The following is a 20335-nucleotide window of genomic DNA, read 5'->3' as shown; positions in this document are numbered from 1 at the left end:
CGCTCTGCACGGTACCTGTCCCTTGGGTCTACCCAGCGCATAGGTTACCCCACTCGGGTCCCCAAATGTACCAGGGATGGCAGAGATGAGTCCTGGGTCAGGACAAAGCTCAAATGGAACACTGTCCTTTCCCATGGGACCTCTACTACCAGGGCTGTAACAGCAGATGTGGCTCTCAAGTTCAAAGTGGAGATCTGGACCTCCTGGCCTTGGCACAACAGGCTCCTCTGGCTGCAAAATGAAATCAGGATGAGCAAATGTAGGGATCTTGACCCACTCAGACAACCCCTTTATGCCACATAACACTGGATATTTAGAAGCCTCAGACACATCAGTAAGTGTGAGTTTAAACCAGTCAGAGTCCAGCTTAACAGCATGTAGGGATTTGGCATAGTCTAGAGGGGCGGCAGCCCCGTAATTAGCATAGTCCAGAGGGGTGGCAGCCCCGGAATCAGCATAGTCCAGAGGGGCAACAAGCATCAGATCAACAGGCTGGGCAGCGGGCACATCAAACTGGGTAGCAGCCCGAGAACCAGCATAGTCAAGTTGGGCAGCGGCAGCCCAGGAACCAGCATAGTCCAGTGGGGCAGCAGCAGCTTGGGAACCCGCTGTGGCAAGCTTGGCAACAGACGGCAGCATGGGGAAGGAATGTACACCATCAGCAAGCGGCAGCATGGAAGAGGAAAGGACCCCATCGGCAGGTGACATCAGCATGGAGGAGGCATGGACCCCATCGGCAGGTGGCAACATAGAGGAGGCATGGACCCCATCGGCAGGAGGCAATATGGAGGAGGCATGGACCCCATCAGCAGGAGGCAGCAACATGGAGGAGGCATGCACATCAGCAGCAGGCGGCAACATGGAGGAGGCATGGACATCAGCGGCAGGCAGCAACATGGAGGAGGACTGGATTGCATCAGCAGCAGTCATCTGCATGGAGGAGGACTGGATCACACTAGCAGTCTGCATGGAGGAGGATTGGATCGCATCAGCAGTTTGCATGGAGGAGCACTGGATCGCATCAGCAGCAGTCCTCTGCATGGAGGAGGACTGGATCGCATCAAGCACTGGATCGGTGAGAATAGGATCAGCAGGCAACATGGATAGCGGCACAGGTATAAGAGCAGGAGACGAGTTTTGTTTCCTTTTCTTAGGCTTTGACATCGGAGTCCTGCACGTAGTTGCCTTGTGCTGACCAGACTGTACTGCTGATGGGAAGGTAGTAACGTTACTAGGAAGAATAGAGGGAAGAGTATTAGAAATGCAGGAAGGGGCCTGAGATGTTGCTATGGGTAACGGCACTGCAGGGAGAGCTTTCGATGGATTGCATACAGGGGAAGTGTGCTTACTGGTGACAGGGTACTTATGTGACTCATCTTGCACTGGGTATATGATCTCTGACCAAGCTTGTAGTAAAGGTTGAACTAAAGTTAGTTTGTCTCTCCCTTGCTCACATTGCTCAATTAAATGGTACACAGAAGTGATACATTCCAACACCACCTGTTGTGGATAGGCTGAATGCTGCTGGAGAAACAAACCTGCACAATGTTTTAGCAACCATCCCAAAAATCCAGCCTGGTACAAAGTGAATGGAGGAGTGAAAATATCATGGCCCTGAGGGGTAACCTGAAATAGTAGCTCAGAACAGACCTGAATGAAAGGTTGTACTTCACGAAGTGAAAATCTACCCTCAACGGCTAAGGCATGTGCAGTCAAAATCCTTTCAAGCAGCTCTTCCTCAGTGAAATCCTGCCAAAGTGAATGACAAAAATCCTTATCCTCTATTGCAAGTTGCATACGGCAAATAATCTGCACTCTCAGCATTGTGAAAGGAAAAGCAAAAACCCAAAGCAACTGGCTCCCAGTTCCCAAGTGTAGCTGATCTGGTCATTGGTGGGCGTCACGATTATGTCAGGATCAGCGGCTAGGGAGACCAGACATGTAGCTACACAAGGGAACTGGGACCAAACAAAGGATATATATATATATTAAAGTGATATTTATTTATAGTGAAACACCAAACCATTAACACAGCAAACACAGCACACAGTAAACGTGAACATAAACAAACCCCAAAAGACAAATAAAGGAATCTAACTACTAACTATACACAAAAACCATCTAAAGGAAAAGGATAAGGGAATGCAAGGTTGCAAGGAAGGGGATCTCAACAGGATACTCAAATAGAAGCAAGGCAGGAATAAGGCAGAGAGGTACAGACTGGATCAAGCTAGGCACAGTCGGCAAGGAAGGGACCAGAATCATGACGCACTGGTGGAAAGGAGGAGAAGCCTTAAGTAGCCCCCAGGCAGCTGAACATTAATTAGCTTGATTACACCAGCTTGCTAGCTCCTGAGTGACACCTGCTGGTGGACACTGGAACTGCAGCAAACAGCCCAGAGCAGGATAGTGCCACCAGCAGGCAAACTTAATCCTAACACACACATATTTAAAGATGGTTGATTGAGATCCTTCCTGAAGCTTAGGGAGGCCTTTCAGCTCCCAACGTACATGCACTTTTATTGCATGCAACTCAAATATGCTGTTGACGAACAGAGGGGTACGAATGTTTGGGTTTTGGACCCTACATTCGTTTTTAACTACCTCTTTGACGTAACTACCTATAAGGGGTTTATATCCTGTTACTATGCCTTGCTCCTTAATCTTTACCTACGAGACGCTCCTTTGAAAGTGGTGTCTCAGTGGGAACAAGATATTGGTGAGTTTGAAGAGGAACAGTGGGAAGAAGCCTGACAGGCGGTCCCTCTGTGCTCGCTGAACGTAGCACAAAGGCTGTCACAGCTATATGTACTCCTTAGGGTACACTACACACCAGTTAAATTAGCCCGAATGGGGGTGAGCACAGATTCCACCTGCGCCAGATGCTGTTGAGATCTTGCGATCTTATTCATCTTCTGTGGCGATGTCCTAAACTACATTTATATTGGAAGAAAGTTGTTGACACTCTTAACGGGGCCTTCCAGGTCCAGATACCTTTAGAGCCTAAACCCTGCTTGCTTGGGATAATAGATGGCCTCCCGATGGAGGATATCCCCAAGCAGGCTATTGGGCGTGCTCTGTTTCAGGCACGCAAGCTGATATTAAGGCACTGGAGGGCCACGAATTCCCCTACAGTGCAACAATGGATTATTTAAATGGGGGTAACCCCTCCGGCTGGAAAAAACATATATCAGAGAAGGGGGTCTTGTACAAAATACGAGAAACGCTGGGCCCCATGGTTGAATGTCCTTGGTCTAGCTCCTTTAGATTTAGTATATGATCGCCTGTTTTAAGTAAAAAATTAAAACAGTGTAATAAAAAGGCATAATCAAAACTCACATAAGATCTGCTGACCTGAATGTATAGGTATACGAGTTACCTTTTTGCACAGTCTGACCTGGGCAATAGGCCAATGGTGATTGCTAAATTCTAATAAATACACCTGACCAAGGTTGAAAGCGACAATTACCAGGTATATTATACCATGGAGATCATGTTCTTTAACTGTTTGCTATTTTCTTATGTTCAATAAAACATTTTGTTTGAGAATCAAAAAAAGAATATTTTTTTCTTGGATTTAGAAAAATTCACACATATTAAAATGTTTTATTTGCAATAAATGTACCACTTCCCTAATCATAACAAAAAATATTTCATAAAATATACTCTTAGTTCAACAAATATGAAAATTTAGATCAACATCGTATTGCACTTGTTCATTTCATATTTTTCTTTACACAGACTTTGCTGTATCTTTGGACAGATCAGTTAAATGATTATTCATGCATTACATAAATTCATTTATGAATATATGCATGTAATTAATATGTAAATGTTAATTTGGCTTCCTAATAATTCCCCAGCTAAGATTCTTTGATGTATATGCCTAATGTCTTCTTTCAAGCTTGTGTGATATGCACCACACTGTATTCAAAAGAAAAACATATGTTTACTGAGTAGCATGTTAAAGGAAACCTATGATGTGGGAAATACACAGGCTGTCATTACTGACCTTCATCTAAAAATGCTTGCTGCCTGACAGCCCAGAATAAGAATGTAACAAGTATATTCTCAGTGATGTCATATCTCCTGGTTAACATGCTTGTTTCAATGAGAAACAGCTGGAGCTAGAAGAGCATCATGACAACCAGGCAACTTCTGTTTTTAGAAAGACAGATCAGTGACAACCCACATATTGCTTTCAGTGTAGGTTTTTTCTTTAAATCTCAAGTTTAGAAAATTGTTGTGTCTGAAGATCCATTATCTCTCTAAAATATAAAGACCCGTACAGGCATACCCCACTTTTAAGTACACAATGGGATTTATTTACTAAAGCTGGAAAGTGCAAAATCAGAATCACTTCTGCATAGAAACCAATGAGCTTCGTAATCCAGTGCTGCAGTCCATGCCCACCACCAGCAGGTCCTGCTGCTACTTCTTATGGAGACACCGTAATGTCGCTGCAGTCTTTTGGAACCTGAAAGTACCCTGACACTGGAAATTTAATGGGGATGGTCTACGTTGCCTAGGCCTGGACACCTAAAGAAGGATTTTCCCACTCTGCAGTCTCTGCAGAAAGAAGGTCTGAGTCCTACCATGTCACAGGACCAAATATTGAGTTGAGTGAAAGGGGTTTTTAGGTAGCTTTTTTTTTTTTAACTCAGCAATTAGTTGGAGGTGAGGTTAGAGCAGTGGTCCCCAAACTACAATCCATTGATTGCCATAAAGCAGCCCCTGCAAGGAGTATGCTCTATGTGCAGTATGAATTTGGTGGTAGGGAATCTGTACTTGGAAGGAAGTCTGATATTGGGGGTTGGGGGGGGGGGCTGTGAACTTTACCAGGGGAAGGGATACTAGGAGGAAGATCTGTACTGGGGGGATCTATAATGGGGGTAGATCTGCACTGAAAGGAACTGTACTGAAGTGAGATCTGTACTAAAGGGGGTATTGTACATGGGAGGAATCTGTACTCGGGGGTTGGGTCTGTACTGGGAAGAGATCTCTACTGGGTTAGGCTTACTGTGGAAGACCTGGACTGGCTGGACATCTATATTGGGGTGAGATATGTACCGGATTAAAACTTATACTGGTGGAGCTTTACTGGGGGAGGGTTTTGTACAAGGGGAAGGGACTTTTTCTAGTGGAAGGGGAGGGATCTGCACTGCTGAGTGCACCACCTAAGTATTTTCCTCTATCTGCTTGAATCTGAACCCCCACAAAAAAATATTTACAGCATTGGCATGCAGGGCTTCATCATTGCAAGCAGCAACATAACAGCTTCTGTAAGGAGACTGGCAGTGAGTGCTGGGTGCTGGAACACATAGCATTCCACCACCAGGTAACCATCATGCAGACTGATCTTCTGCATGATGGTGCGTTGAGTTCCAGCTGTGATATCATTAAGAGAAACAGTGCAGGGTGCAGAGCCTGTAAGCTAATTCACCCTGAATACCAATGATGAGGCACTATTTCCATCTAGCACATGGGCACCATTCTCCCCACTGACAGAAGGGGCATTATTCCTTCCACTGACCACTGCAACAGGGGCATTTATTACTCTTATTGACCAATGCACATTTTTGTTACTCCTATTGACAGACACAGGAGCATTTTTTACTTTAACGAACACAGGTCACACTGACCACTGATGCCATGCCATTTATTAGTCTCACTGACCACTAATACTGAGCCATTTTTTGCTCCCACTGATGCTAGAGCATTTATTACCTCTAATGACCACCGACATAAGCACATTTGTACTTATCACTGACATAGGGACATTAACTACTCCCACTGACGAACAATTCTATAATATTGTGTACTCCCACCGATTAACAAGATAGGAGCAGTTTTACTTCCACTAGCCTCTGATACTTTTTACTCTTAGCCCTTGTACACACGGTCAGAGATTCCGACAACCAAATCCGTCAGAGTAATTCCGTCGGATTAATTCCGGAAGAGGTCCGGAAGTGATGTTGCATACACATGGTCGGACTAAGTTGTCGGAAAATACGATTGTACATAACGTGATGACGTTATTTCTTTACGACGGGACTACGTTCAGGCTAGTAGCCAATAGCTTTGATCTAGGAATTTGATCTGAGCATGCGTGGCACTTTGTCCGTCGGAGTAGGCTACACATGATCGGAGAATGTCCGATCGGAGCATTTTGTCGGAAAATTTAACCGGCAAGTTGGAAAAGTTGGTCCGTCGGATATTCCGACGGAAACAGTCCGATGCAGACCACACACAGTCGGAATTTCCAACAAAGCGGTCCGATAGGACACATTCCGTCTGAATCTCCGACCGTGTGTACAAGGGCTTACTGATCACAGTCCAGCCCCAAAATTTAAGTTAGACAGTGACTGGCCCTTCACTTACAAAGTTTGGGGACTTGTTTGTTAGGTATTAGTGTAGGGATGGCATTCCAAGAGATGAGCTTTAAAATGAAAAATTACAATTTACTTTGTTAAAGCAAGAGATATGATTTAATTGAAATGCAACCGTGGAAGTCCTTATGGCTTGAAATTGGCAGTTTCTGAAAAAGACATGTGCTTATTCACTTAGCCTGTGTTTTTTTCCAACCAGAAATCCCTACATGGCCTTTAAACCATGCTATTGGAGCTGACTTTTGTTTACAACATGCTGCTGCATTGTTTGAAAGGAATACAAATAAGTATGAATTTAAACAATATTGTATCACTCAAATTCACCACATTCACCTATCCCCAGATTAAAAATAAGTTATGCAAAGCTTGGCTATGCCTATTCTCGGTAATTAAAACTGTTCTATTTTGGTCTTGCTCATTTAAACTTACCTGCCAATAGACATATTTACACTGCTTTACCATTTGTGGCCTTCTAATTCTTGTAGTAAAACATATGCCTGTGTCCTATGTCTCTGGTTCATTTTGGCTAGTCTTGCTCATTAAAACTGTAGATAGGACATGTCATCGCTAAAACTACAGAAAAAGGTTTTGTTTAAAACTGAAATAAATTAGCCGACTGTAAAATAAAAAAAGCACAGCCAATCTGACGCCAGAATATGCTATTGCAAAATAGTCTGTTTGTAAAAATTGCACTTTTCTGTAATAATACATAGTTTTAAAGCATCCCCTAAACCTGTCATTTAAAACATTTGTATTTGTCCCAAGTTACCCTTGAAGCCACATGAAAAGCACCCTCACCTTTCCTCACCTTGGGATTTTTGCAAATTATTTATGGCATTGGCGTGTGTGTCCCAGTGGCAGTTCCAAGCTTGACAATAGCTTGTCTATTTCATCCTAAAAAGTGTCAAGATTTGCTCCCCATAGACTTTATATTGATTCACCCCTTTTATAAGGTGCACCAAATGTAGAACAAGATTCACCAAGCCCTGGGTAATTTGAGCCCAGGCATATTTTTCTATACCTAGCTGAAGCTAGTACAGTAAATCATGTTAAATTAGGATTTTTTTTTTTTAAAGTCTTGTTTTTAATAACAGAAATATTATTAAGAAAAAAAAAGACTTTAATAAGTGACTATGGAGGCTGCCATTGTTGACCTTTTTTTGAAAATGTTTTTTCTTGTTTCTTGTTTTCTGGCTGTCATCATGATCAATTGGCTTTATCACTTTTTTTAGCAACTGACCCAGAACTAGTATTGAAATCAAGAGTTCTGACTTTACCTTATTTCCCTTACCTGCATGGCTTTTCAGGTTCAATGACCAAGGTGGTACTAAAGCAAAAGGCATTCAAGTTGTCTGTGCACTCACTCCTGTGTTCCTATCAAAATAGGAGCTGGGGGTAGGTCCTCTCTGTCTCCATAGACAAAAACAGATTGTCTGTGTGCAGCTCAACACTATTCAGAACAGATAGCCAAACAGCATGTACAGGCTAATGTGCTCTTGTAAATAACCCCTTAGGGGGTTATTTACTAAAGCTGGAGAGTACAAAATCTGGTGCAGCTCTGCATAGAAACCAATCAGCGCCTGGTTTGATTGCCAAAGCTTATATGAACAAGCTGAAGTTAGAAGCTGATTGGCTATTATGCACAGCTGCACCAGATTCTGAGTGCACCAGTTTTAGTAAATCTCCCCCTTAGGGTCAGTACAGATTTAGTTAGTAAGTAATGGTAAGTTGTACTCTTGCTACAGATGTGTACCAAGTGGAATTAACCACTTGCCAACCAGCCGCCATCATTATACGGCGGCAGGTCAGCTCTCCTGCAAAAATCACCATAGCTGTACGGAGGCTCACACAGGCGTGATAGCGGGTGGGTACGTGCTGGTGGATGTCCGCTGCATGCTCCAGAAGTGTGCCCACGGGTTGGGTGGACTCAATGTCCGCTGGTGACCTGTGATCAGCTATTACAGAGGCAGAATGGGGAACTGCCTTTGTAAACAAGGCGATTCCCCTTTCTGACAGGTGACATGACAGGGATCTACTGTTTCCAGTGATTGGGAACAGTGATCTCTGTCATGTTCCAGTAAACCCATCCCCCTTGCTGTTAGAACACACTTAGGGAACACATTTAACCTCTTGATTGCCCCCTAGTGTTGACCTTTTCCCTGCCAGTGATATGTACACAGTAATCAGTGGCTATTTATAGCACTGATCGCTGTATGAATGTCAATGGTCCCAAAAAAGTGTCAAAAGTGTCCAATCTGTCTGCCGCAATGTCGCAGTCCACATAATAATATACCCTATTTTGTAGATGCTATAACTTTTGCGCAAGCCAATCAATATATGCCTATTGCAATTTTTTTACCAAAAATATGTAGAAGAATATATATCGGCCTAAATTGATTTAGAATTTAGTTTTGTTTTGTTTTTGGGATATTTATTATAGCAAAAAGTTAAAAAAAAATTGTTTTTTTTTCAAAATTGTTGCTCTTTTTTCGTTTATAGCGCAAAAAATAAAAACCAGACAGGTGATCAAATACCCCCAAAAGAGAGGTCTATTTGGGGGAAAGAAAGGACATCAATTTTGTTTGGGTACAGCATCGGACGACCTTGCAATTATCAGTTAAATTGACGCAGTGCCGTATCGCAAAAAATGTCCTGGTCATTAAGGAGGCAAATCCTTCTGGCGCTGAAGTGGTTAAACTCTGTTAATCAACATTAACTATTATTAATCCTTATGCTGCTAGAATTAGTAAATAGATAGGAAGGTATATTGTGTTGTATATTTAGTTGTGTTAAACTTTTTTTTACATTTCTTCAATTGCTTTCTGGTATCCAGCCTAGGAAAAATGATGTCATACACCCCATGAGTATTTATGGGCATTTCTTTTCTTTCATCCAAAGGAGGGTCTTTCTTGGTTAAGCAATCCCTCCTGTCCGCATACCTGAGCTAAGGGCAGATGGATATTAGGAAGTCAATTAGAAAGAACCTGTTCTCACTCTAGATAACTACAGTTGGAAATGCTAAGAGGCTATTTTTTAAAGTGATTTTTCAACAAAATGAAGCATGGAGATAGGGATGGGTGCGTTTGCATTAAATATTAAAAATAAATGAAATACTGTTTTCAGTTTGTGGTGCTCAGATGCAGTTTAGTTTTGCTTTACGTTCCTATATGCAAAGGTCAAAGCTTGTGATTAATTAAAAAAGTAGAAGATGCTGCTTTGGCTATCCAAAGGGAGCCTGAACCCAGCTAAAACTTTTTTTAGCTTAAGATATGTACCTTTAACTTTTTTATGAAGTTTGCATCCCCATTTGGGAGATTTTGTATTACTTCCAGTCTATTTTATGGCCATCAGATAGATCACGAAGTGAGGAAAACAATAAGTGAGCACATGGGGTCACTAGGAGGGATGGACAGCCAATATGTTGAAACTCTGCATGTTCTGTAGCCATACTTTTTTTTTTTTAAAGAACCCTCCTTAGATAAAGAATATAAACTATTGCAATGATTTTATTCTTATTTGTGAGCCTGTAAGGGGGAGATATCTTTGCATTTCTGTCAGGGTTTTGGGTGTAAGAACAGGAAATGAGGGGAAACACAGACAGCATTTAAAACCTAAAAGAGATTCTAACCTTTTGAACATCAAATCGTGCAAAGAAATTTTAAAAAATATGAATTGCTCTTGTATCACATTGAATGATTGTGAATGAAGTGAACATAGCTTCACTAGGTTATAAGAACATTTTTCTCCTTTAGAAAATTAACCACATTGAATCTGTATTAGCTACAAGGTTCATTTGTACCGAGAAGCTCAAAAGCTAGAGAGAAGATTACCAGGATTTACCAGACAAAATCAATTTTTAGTGGCAACAGCTGGGTGAATAATGACAGGATATGCAAAATACAATGTGTATTCAGTGCATGCTGTTTTGCTAGATTAGGTTTGGGTAATAGGGCATTAATACCCTTATTAAGTCCTATTGTTTTATTCAGCTGTCATGAGCAATTTATGATGCACATCATAATCATAGCCCTGCCCGGGCAGCAGAGAATTGTAGGCAGCGTGTAGTCATATATTAAACTGCTAGTCAACTTTCTACTAGATAAAGCCATGTGACTATTACTCTTTAAATAAACACTGTCATCAGGTAATGCGTTTGAGGCAGCTTACATACATAATAGGTATATTATTGCAATTTACAGATACCCCCTTGCTATACAGGCATACCCCACTTTTAAGTACACAATGGGGTTTATTTACTAAAGCTGGAAAGTGCAAAATCAGGCTCACTTCTGCATAGAAGCCAATGCGCTTCTAAACCCAGCTTGTTCAATTAAGCTTTGGTAATAAAACCTGGAAGCTCATTGGTTTCTATGCCGAAGTGAGCCTGATTTTGCACTTTCCAGCTTTTGTAAATAAACCCGCATTTGCCCAGTACTGGCTGTGACATCACAGCTAGCTGCCTGTGAAGCTTCCAGAACCTCTAGCTATATGTGGGAAACAGCAGTAAGTTCCAATGCAGTAAGGAACTTACTGCATTGGAACAGCAGTAAGTTCCAATGCTTAGCATAGACAGACAAAACCCAAACTATGTCTTGCAGAGTGCTGGAAGCTTTACATGGAGCAGTTAAACACACTAGTGGGTAAGGAAGGGGAATTGAGGGATCAGTGAGGACTGGCTGGAAGTGTCAGAGATTGACATTTTTATTGGACTCTTACTGACAAATAGCATCATAACTTGATATGCATGGTTAGCATCATTAACTGCTAATTGTAATAATTTTATTTATGCGAACAGCTGAAAAAGGTGGTTAAATGGATTTGATCCACTAAAGGCAAATAGGCTATTCACATTGTAAAGGAATTTGCACTTTGCAAGGGAATATTCTCCTTGTTTAGTGAATGAAATAAAGCTCTGCTGATATCTATCATCCAAACTTGTGCATGCAAAAATTCCTGTTTTTATATATATTTATTTTTCTTGTATGTGATTGGGTATTTTGTGCAAAGTGAATTTTCACTACATTCACTGAGTGAAGAGAAATGTCCCCTAAAACGTGAAAATTCCTTTGCAAAGCTAACTACCTATTTGCTGTTAGTAAATCAAATCTCTTAAAGAAAACTTTGTAATACAAATCCCCAGTGGTTACAATATACAGGCAGTCCCCGGGTTACAAACAAGATAGAATTTGTATGTAAGTTGTAACAGGTACAGGTTTTTAAGTGTAACTCCAGGCAAAAAATGATTTTAACGTTTTTTGGATAGTATAAGGAAGGGTTAACACCCCTATAATGTTTGTTTTGCTGTCTGTGCTCCTGTTCAGAAGATTTCACTTCACTTTCTATTGGATTTTAAAAAATGTGGGTTGTCGTGGAAACGAGTATTGGTCATAAACCTTCAGTGGAGACACCTTTTTCCTATAATAAATTTCACAGCAGGGAATTTCCCTTCCTAGTGGTGGATTTCCTCTCTAGAGATGGACGAACTTCCGATGGGACGTTTCGCGAATGCGAACCACGAACACGGCCAAAAGTTTGCGTACCGCAAAGTTCGCAGCGGGCCCCATTGACTTCAATGGCAGGCGAACGTTAAAAACCTACAGGTCATATTTTCAGCCACAAAATACTTACTAGCTGTACACACATGGCCACTGACATAACACATGTATGAAGTGAATCTGGGATTGGCAACTACAAGCATTCTTTTTTTATCTGTTACATTTTTACAATTTAGGACTCAGAAGCACATGAAGGCAATGGAGGAGAGGAAAGGTCAGGGTAGGCTATGAAGAGGGTGCAAGAGATGATCACCAGCACCGTGATATAGAGCACTGACACCAGCACCGTGATAGAGTGCACTGACACCAGCACTGAGATAGAGTGCACTGACACCAGCACTGTGATAGAGTGCACTGACACCACCCCCGTGATATAGAGCACTGACACCAGCACCGTGATATAGAGCACTGACACCAGAACCGTGATAGAGTGCACTGAGACCAGCACCGTGATAGAGAGCACTGACACCAGCACCGTGATAGAGTGCACTCACACCAGCACCGTGATAGAGTGCACTGACACCAGCACTGCGATATGGAGCACTGACACCAGCACCGTGATAGAGAGCACTGACACCAGCACCGTGATAGAGAGCACTGACACCAGCACCATGATAGAGTGCACTGACACCAGCACCGTGGTATAGAGCACTGACACCAATACCGTGATATAGAGCACTGACACCAGCACCGTGATAGAGTGCACTGACACCAGCACCGAGATAGAGAGCACTGACAGCAGCAATGATACCAGCAACTCGCTGCTGAGCCCCAAAAATATGACACCGCTCAACCTCTTCAAACAGGAGGGTACGGGCATATAGTACGGTGTGCTTTTTTTGTACAAGGAAGTGAGCCAAATGTAGAAAAAAGGTCTGTGTGCTTCATTAAATAAATCATTTACAGAGATATACATGGTCTACTGGTCACATGTGTTGAAGTCCTCCAAGATCCATGCCTCATTCATTTTTAGAAATGTGAGATAGTCAACACTGTCGTGAGCTAGGCGAGTGCGCTTATCGGTCATGATCCCCCCTGCTGCGCTGAACGTCCTTTCGGACAGGACACTGGACGAGGGGCAAGCCAACAGTTCCATTGCAAATTGGGCAAGCTCTGGCCAGAGATCAAGCCTGCCCACCCAGTAGTCCAGGGGTTCATCACTCCTCAGAGCGTCCACATCGGCCATTAACCCGATGTAGTCAGACACCTGACGGTCTAGGTGTTCCCTGATGCTGGATTCGGATGAGACCTGTCGATGGGTCGGCTGAAAGAATGACCTCATATCAGAAGTCACCAACACATCTTCAAACCGCCCTCTTCTTGCAGGCGCTGTTGGATTGGTACCCGTAACTCTTTCTCTGGGAGTGGGAATTCCTCCTCTGCCGGCGCACGCAAAAGCAGAATGCAGCATTTCTCGAAGCAAGGCCTGGAAGTGCTCCATTCTGACAGCCCTCTGTGACGGTGGTAACATTCCCATCATTTTGTGTTTGTACCAGGGGTCTAAGTATGTTGCCACCCAGTACTGGTCCTTGACCCTTATGCTTTTTATATGGGGGTCCCTGTTAAAACACTGGAGCATGAAGGCCCGGCTGTGTGGTGTGATGGCCTGGCTCCTGCTCATCATCCAGGATAATGTCATCCTGCTCGTTCTCCTCTCCCCATCCAAGCATAACAACAGGGATCCCAGAAAGGTTTAAAGCATGCTCTTCTTGCTCCTCCTCATCCGCCCCGGCACCATCCTCCTCTGACTCCTCTTCAGACTCCTGTTGTTGACTTGTCTCAGATAGATTAGCCCCCCCGGGAATTCATCCAGCATTGCGACTTCCTCATCTTCCCGCTCCTGCTCCTCCATGGCTTGATCAATGACACGACGCAATGCACGCTCCATAAAGCAGGCATAAGGTACCAAGTCACTGATGGCGCCATGGCTGCTACTGACCAGTTTGGTGATCTCATCAAATGGCCGTAGAAGTCTGCATGCATCGCGCATGAGCAGCCACTGGCCTGGTGAAAAAAAACCCAGCTCCCCAGAACCTGTTCTGCCGCAGAGTTCGTACAGGTAGACGTTAACTGCACATTTCTGCTGGAGCAGCCTATCAAGCATATAGAAGGTTGAGTTCCATCGCGTTGTGCAATCGCAGATAAGATGTCTGACCGGCAGAAGGTGAGCCATGGCCGTGTAAGATCTTCTGAAATGGGGCGAGATTTTCCTTGCCTGCCGCAAGATGTCCTAGACCCCAGGGTATTTGACAACGAATCGCTGCACGACCAAGTTTAAGACGTGTGCCATGCATGGCACGTGCAAAATTTTGCTCTGTTTCAATGCGCTAAGCAGATTGGCACCATTGTCACACACCACTTTACCAACTGTCAAATTGAGCGGTGTTAGCCACTGATCTGCCTGAGAACGCAAAGCTGAAAGGAGTGCAGGGCCAGTGTGGCTCTTGGCTTCCAGGCACAACAGACGCAGCACAGCATGGCAAAGTCTCACCTGGCATGTCGAATAGGTTCTGGGGAGCTTGGGCGGCGCAGTGGAAAAGGAGGAGTCAGCCGAGGAGGAGAGGGAGGAGGATGGAGTAGGAGAAGGAGAAGAAGAGGCAGGCCTGCGGCGGTAAAACCAAATCTACATGGGTGCCATGGGTTACATGCTTGACGGCCCTCAGAAGGTTCACCCAGTGGGCAGTAAAAGTGATATACCTTCCCTGCCTGTGTTTGCTAGACCACGTGTCTGTGGTCAGATGTATTTTGGCACCGACGCTGTGTGCCAGAGATACATTCACTTGCCGCTGAACATGGCCATATAGCTCTGGGATGCCCTTCTGTGAGAAATACTTCCTTCCTGGGACCTTCCATTGTGGTGTTCCAATGGCCTCAAATTTTCAAAAGGCCTCCGAGTCCACCAATTTATATGGCAGTAGTTGGCGGGCTATCAGTTCTGACAAGCCGCCGTCAACCGTTGGGCAAGAGGGTTATCCGGCGTCATCCTTTTTTTACGCTCAAACATTTGGCCCACGGAAGCCTGCCTTTTTGCAGAATAAACGTGAGGATGGCGTGATGGAAGGTGGAGTGGAGGATAATTTTGCGGTGAGAGGAGAAGGAGAAGAAGACTAGGCTGGATGGTGAGAGCCTGGAGTGTGGCTTTGTGGGTTCCGTTGCTCCCACTGGGCTCGGTGATGGTAGCTCATGTGCCTTCTTAATGCGGTTGTCCCTAGGTGAGTGTTGGGCTTACCGCGACTTATGCGTTGACTGCAAAGATTGCAGATGGCAACATTATTGTCAGCAGCGGACATGTTAAAAAAAGGCCACACTGTGGAGCCATGTGCCAGCGTCCTGGGAGTGCCAGATGTTACCGTACATGGTTGATGCCTCGCTCCTGATACATTAGCAGTCTGCTTTGTCCCTCCTGTGCAATCTAAGTTCTTCCTGCTTCTCCTCCCTATCTGCTGGTCCATATCTCCCTCTGAACTCCCCTCCTCTTTCTCTCTTGTGGGCACCCACGTGACATCATTAGACACGTCATCATCGACGTCACCTTCCCCACTGCTATAATTAGAGATCTTGGAGTAGGCAGCAACAGCGGGGACCAACCTGCTCCTTGGGCTGATCTAGGTACTATTGTCAGACTCCTGAGTGGCGGTTGTTGCTACCTTCTCTTCCTGATCAAATGCTAAGAGTGGCTGCACATCAGAAATGTATTGATATGGATCAGAAATAATTCTTGTGACTCAAGCGGAAGGTATATGGTGGTGGTGGTGTTGGTGGTAGTGTCTTTGGGGATGCACATAGCAGAGTGAAGAGGAGGGTGCAGATCGAGAGGATGATGAGGGTGTAGAAAAGTAAGGCTGAGTGAGCCACTCAACCAAGTCTGGTGCATCCTTTGACGTAATCGCACGCACCTTCTGCAATTTGCCACTTTGGCTGAAGCCTGTTGCTCCTGCCCTACCCCTATCACCCCTGCGGAAGGTCCTGCCTCTTCCTCTGCTTGTCATTTTTTAAATGACCCTGTGACAAAAGTCTCTAGAGAAGTGCAGTATGTATGTGGAAGAAGGTATATAACACCCCGCTTCAATCTGTCGTTTTTGGGGGCCACTGGTCTATCCCACCAGTTATAATACTTTTTTTTTTATTGCATTTGTCACTCTATGTAGTATCGCTGCAGAACCGCTCAGCAGTCACAATGCTGCACAGTGGAAATGCACTATACTATACTTTCTATATGTGAAAGTATTTTATATGTGTATTACACACCTATATACTGCACACCAAATAGTACAACTATACCAGTCCTTACAAGGACATTTGTGGACCTAGTAGCTAGTGATTTGCAGACTGTCCCTCAGTCCCTACACTGATAAAAGATTGCTACAGAATAGGGCAGCAGTCAGCAGCAGTGCACCACAACCATATATATTGTACACCTATACCAGTCCTTACAAGGACCTTTGTGGACCTAGAAGCTAGTGATTTGCAGACTGTCCCTCAGTCCCTACACTGATAAAGGACTGCTGCAGAATAGGTCAGTAATCTGCAGCACAGCCCTGCACCAGCACCCTATATATTGTACACCTATACCAGTCCTTACAAGGACCTTTGTGGACCTAGTAGCTAGTGATTTGCAGACTGTCCCTCAGTCCCTACACTGATAAAAGACTGCTGAAGAATAGGGCAGCAGTCAGCAGCAGTGCACCACAACCCTATATATTGTACACCTATACCAGTCCTTACAAGGACCTTTGTGGACCTAGTAGCTAGTGATTTGCAGACTGACCCTCAGTCCCTACACTGATAAAGGACTGCTGCAGTGCAGAATAGGGCAGAAATATGCAGCACAGCCCTGCACCAGCACCCTATATATTGTACACCTATATCAGTCCTTAAAATGACCTTTGTGGACCTAGTAGCTAGTGATTTGCAGACTGACCCTCAATCCCTACACTGATAAAGGACTGCTGCAGAATAGGGAGGTAATCTGCAGCACAGCCCTGCACCAGCACCCTATATATTGTACACCTATATCAGTCCTTAAAAGGACCTTTGTGGACCTAGTAGCTAGTGATTTGCAGACTGCCCCTCAGTCACTACACTGATAAAGGACTGCTGCAGAATAGGGCAGTAATCTGCAGCACAGCCCTGCACCAGCACCCCATATATTGTACACCTATACCAGTCCTTACAAGGACCTTTGTGGACCTAGTAGCTAGTGATTTGCAGACTGTCCCTCAGTCCCTACACTGAAAAAAGACTGCTGCAGAATAGGGCAGCAGTCAGCAGCAGTGCACCACAACCCTATATATTGTACACCTAAACCAGTCCTTACAAGGACCTTTGTGGACCTAGTAGCTAGTGATTTGCAGACTGTCCCTCAGTCTCTACACTGATAAAGGACTGCTGCAGAATAGGGCAGTAATCTGCAGCACAGCCCTGCACCAGCACCCCATATATTGTACACCTATACCAGTCCTTACAAGGACCTTTGTGGACCTAGTAGCTAGTGATTTGCAGACTGTCCCTCAGTCCCTACACTGAAAAAAGACTGCTGCAGAATAGGGCAGCAGTCAGCAGCAGTGCACCACAACCCTATATATTGTACACCTAAACCAGTCCTTACAAGGACCTTTGTGGACCTAGTAGCTAGTGATTTGCAGACTGTCCCTCAGTCCCTACACTGATAAAAGACAGCTGCAGAATCGGGAAGCAGTCAAGTATAATATTCTTTCTATATTTGGAAGAAAGTATATTATATGTGTAAAACCCTATATACTGTATACTGGACCTAATAGTAATAGCTAGTGATTAAACTGACTGTACCTGCTCCACACAGCGTCCTGTCCCTACACTGACAAAAGACAGCTGCAGAATCAGTCAGCAGTGCACTCAGCAATCACCAGCACAGCAGTGCACCAGAACCCTATATACTGTACACCTATACCAGTCCTTAAAAGGACCTAATAGTAATAGCTAGCTAGTGATTAAACTGACTGTCCCTGCTGCACACAGCGTCCTGTCCCTACACTGACAAAAGTCAGGCTGCTGCAATCACCAGCACAGCAGTGCACTGAACCATATATACTGTACTACACCGATACCAGTCCTTAAAAGGACTTTTGTGGACCTAATAGCTAGTGATTTGTGTCACTACAGTCTCTCCCTGCTCCACACTGTGTCCTGTCCCTAAACTGACATAAGACAGAATGTAAAATGGCCGCCAGATCAGGTCTATTTATAAGGTAGGGGGAATGTCCAATTGTCCATGTGCTGAAATGTCTCAATTGGCTGTCCTGTACCCCATGATGGATGTGTCATCATGGGTCAAAGTTCTTTCACACTGTAAACACATATGTCCCCCCGGGCAAACAGCGGCAATAGTCTGCCGATCGATCGAATCGCGAACACACAAAATTCGCTGCAAACCGACCGCCGGGCGAACAGTTCTGCTATCCCTATTCCTCTCCCTTCCTGTTTCTCCCTCTGTTCGTAAGTATGTGTCATTTGTAACCCAAATGTTCATAACTTAGGGACTGCCTGTATACATTTTTTAAAGTTGACCTCCAGCCAAACTATTTTGTTTTAGTGTGGATAGTATTTTTTTTATTGCTATCTGTTGAGAAAGTGTCCCATCACTACTTGACCTGCACTACTTGTCCTGCAAACAAAACCATAAATTAGAGTTATGCCCTGTACACATGGTCGGACATTCCGACGGAAAAGGTCCGATCAGATTACATTGTCGGAAAATCTGATCATGTGTGGGCTCTATCGGACCTTTTCCGTCGGAAATTCCTACGGAAAAAATTTGAGAGCAGGATCTAAAATTTTTCGCCAAAAAAATCCGATCAGACTTTTGTAGAGAATTCCGACGGACAAAGTGCCACGCATGTTCAGATCAAATTACGAGACCAAAGCTATTGGCTACTAGCCTCTACGTAGTCCAGTCGTATGCAACAAATGTCACCATGTTTCAAACAATCAGATTTTACTACAACTTTCTCCGACCATGTGTATGCAACACAAGTTTCGGACAAAATCCGTCGGGAAAGATCTGACAGATTTTGTGGTCAGAATGTCCGACCGTGTGTACAGGGCCTAAGAAACCAACTTGGCAGTTATCACAAAAACCCCTATTGGAAGAATACTCCTTAACTCTTTTAATGGGGGCAACAAGTACTGGATTTCTCTTCACAGTTTGCCCTCCAATTTGCAAACCTTTTAATAGTTAAAATAGAGAAAGAGTACCTATCTACAGGCTAAATTGATGGTATTTTGATTATCTGGACCTCAAGTGGGAAGTCTCCTTTGTAGAATCATCCTACAATAAAACCAAAATGAAACCACTCACAAACAGAAATATATTTCCCTTGACAATTCAATATGTATCAAAGAAACTGTCTTGCAAGCATCTCTATACAGAAAACCCACAGACCATCCCACATACCTACGCAATACTGCTTTCATCTCAAGCACATAAAAAATTAAATTTTGGGGCGTGGCTTGGCCGCTGACTGGAATGGCCGCATAATCCCGGAGCTCTGTTCATCCACCGAGCTACACGCAGCATACAGCCCCCTCGATTGCACCGATCGGTTCCGCGAACGGACACAGCTTCCCCCGCATCCTCGGGGACATGACCCGCGGTAGATCCGTCGCCCACGGAGCACGAAAACTGACGGATTTCTATATGAAGCCCGCCTGCATCCAGGCCCAAGATGGCGCCGAACGAGACGGACTCCCAGCGCCTCAGGCGAATCCCGCGGCCTTGGCGGCCCTCACGCACACGGAGGATCACCTCTCAGATATGGAGGAATCTGGGGCTCAGCAGCGTCCACCGAGTCTGTCACCGGCTGATAGGGGTAAGAGATCTGCCATGTCCCCAGCACATTCTCCCTCTAAGCCGCCCCCTGTGAAGAGACAGCATGGCGCTGACACTTTTAGTCCCACAGCAACATCAGGAGACCCCTGCTCTTCACTAGCAGATTACAATACCTCTGACAGCCCTGCTTCTGAGCACACCCTGAAGGCTATGCTACTTTCTTTGCAAGCAGATATGCAAAAAGAACTTAGAGCATCCATTAATCATTTATTAGATAGAGTTGATGACATGGAAATACGTATTGATCACATTGAGCACCACCTGTCTGCAGCTACCAGTTCCCACAACACCATGGTGGACGTTCAAGATGAACACTCTGCTGCCATTCAACAGCTGCGTCTTAAAGTCGCAGACCTTGAAGACCGCTCGAGGCGGAACAATATTAAAATCCGCGGAGTGCCAGAAAATGTGTCACCTCCTGACATAACCCCATATCTGCATCAACTATTTCGTAAGCTTGTACCCATCTTAACACCACAGGATCTCCTCATCGATAGAGCACAGAGAATCCACAAACCGCAGCA

The sequence above is a fragment of the Lithobates pipiens genome, unplaced genomic scaffold (assembly GCF_037356315.1).
Source record: "Lithobates pipiens isolate NorthernLeopardFrog02 unplaced genomic scaffold, aLitPip1_a1.2 Scaffold_13, whole genome shotgun sequence".
Taxonomy (NCBI): domain Eukaryota; kingdom Metazoa; phylum Chordata; class Amphibia; order Anura; family Ranidae; genus Lithobates; species Lithobates pipiens.
The sequence above is the reverse complement of the archived record's forward strand: the minus strand, read 5'-3'. Positions refer to the sequence as shown.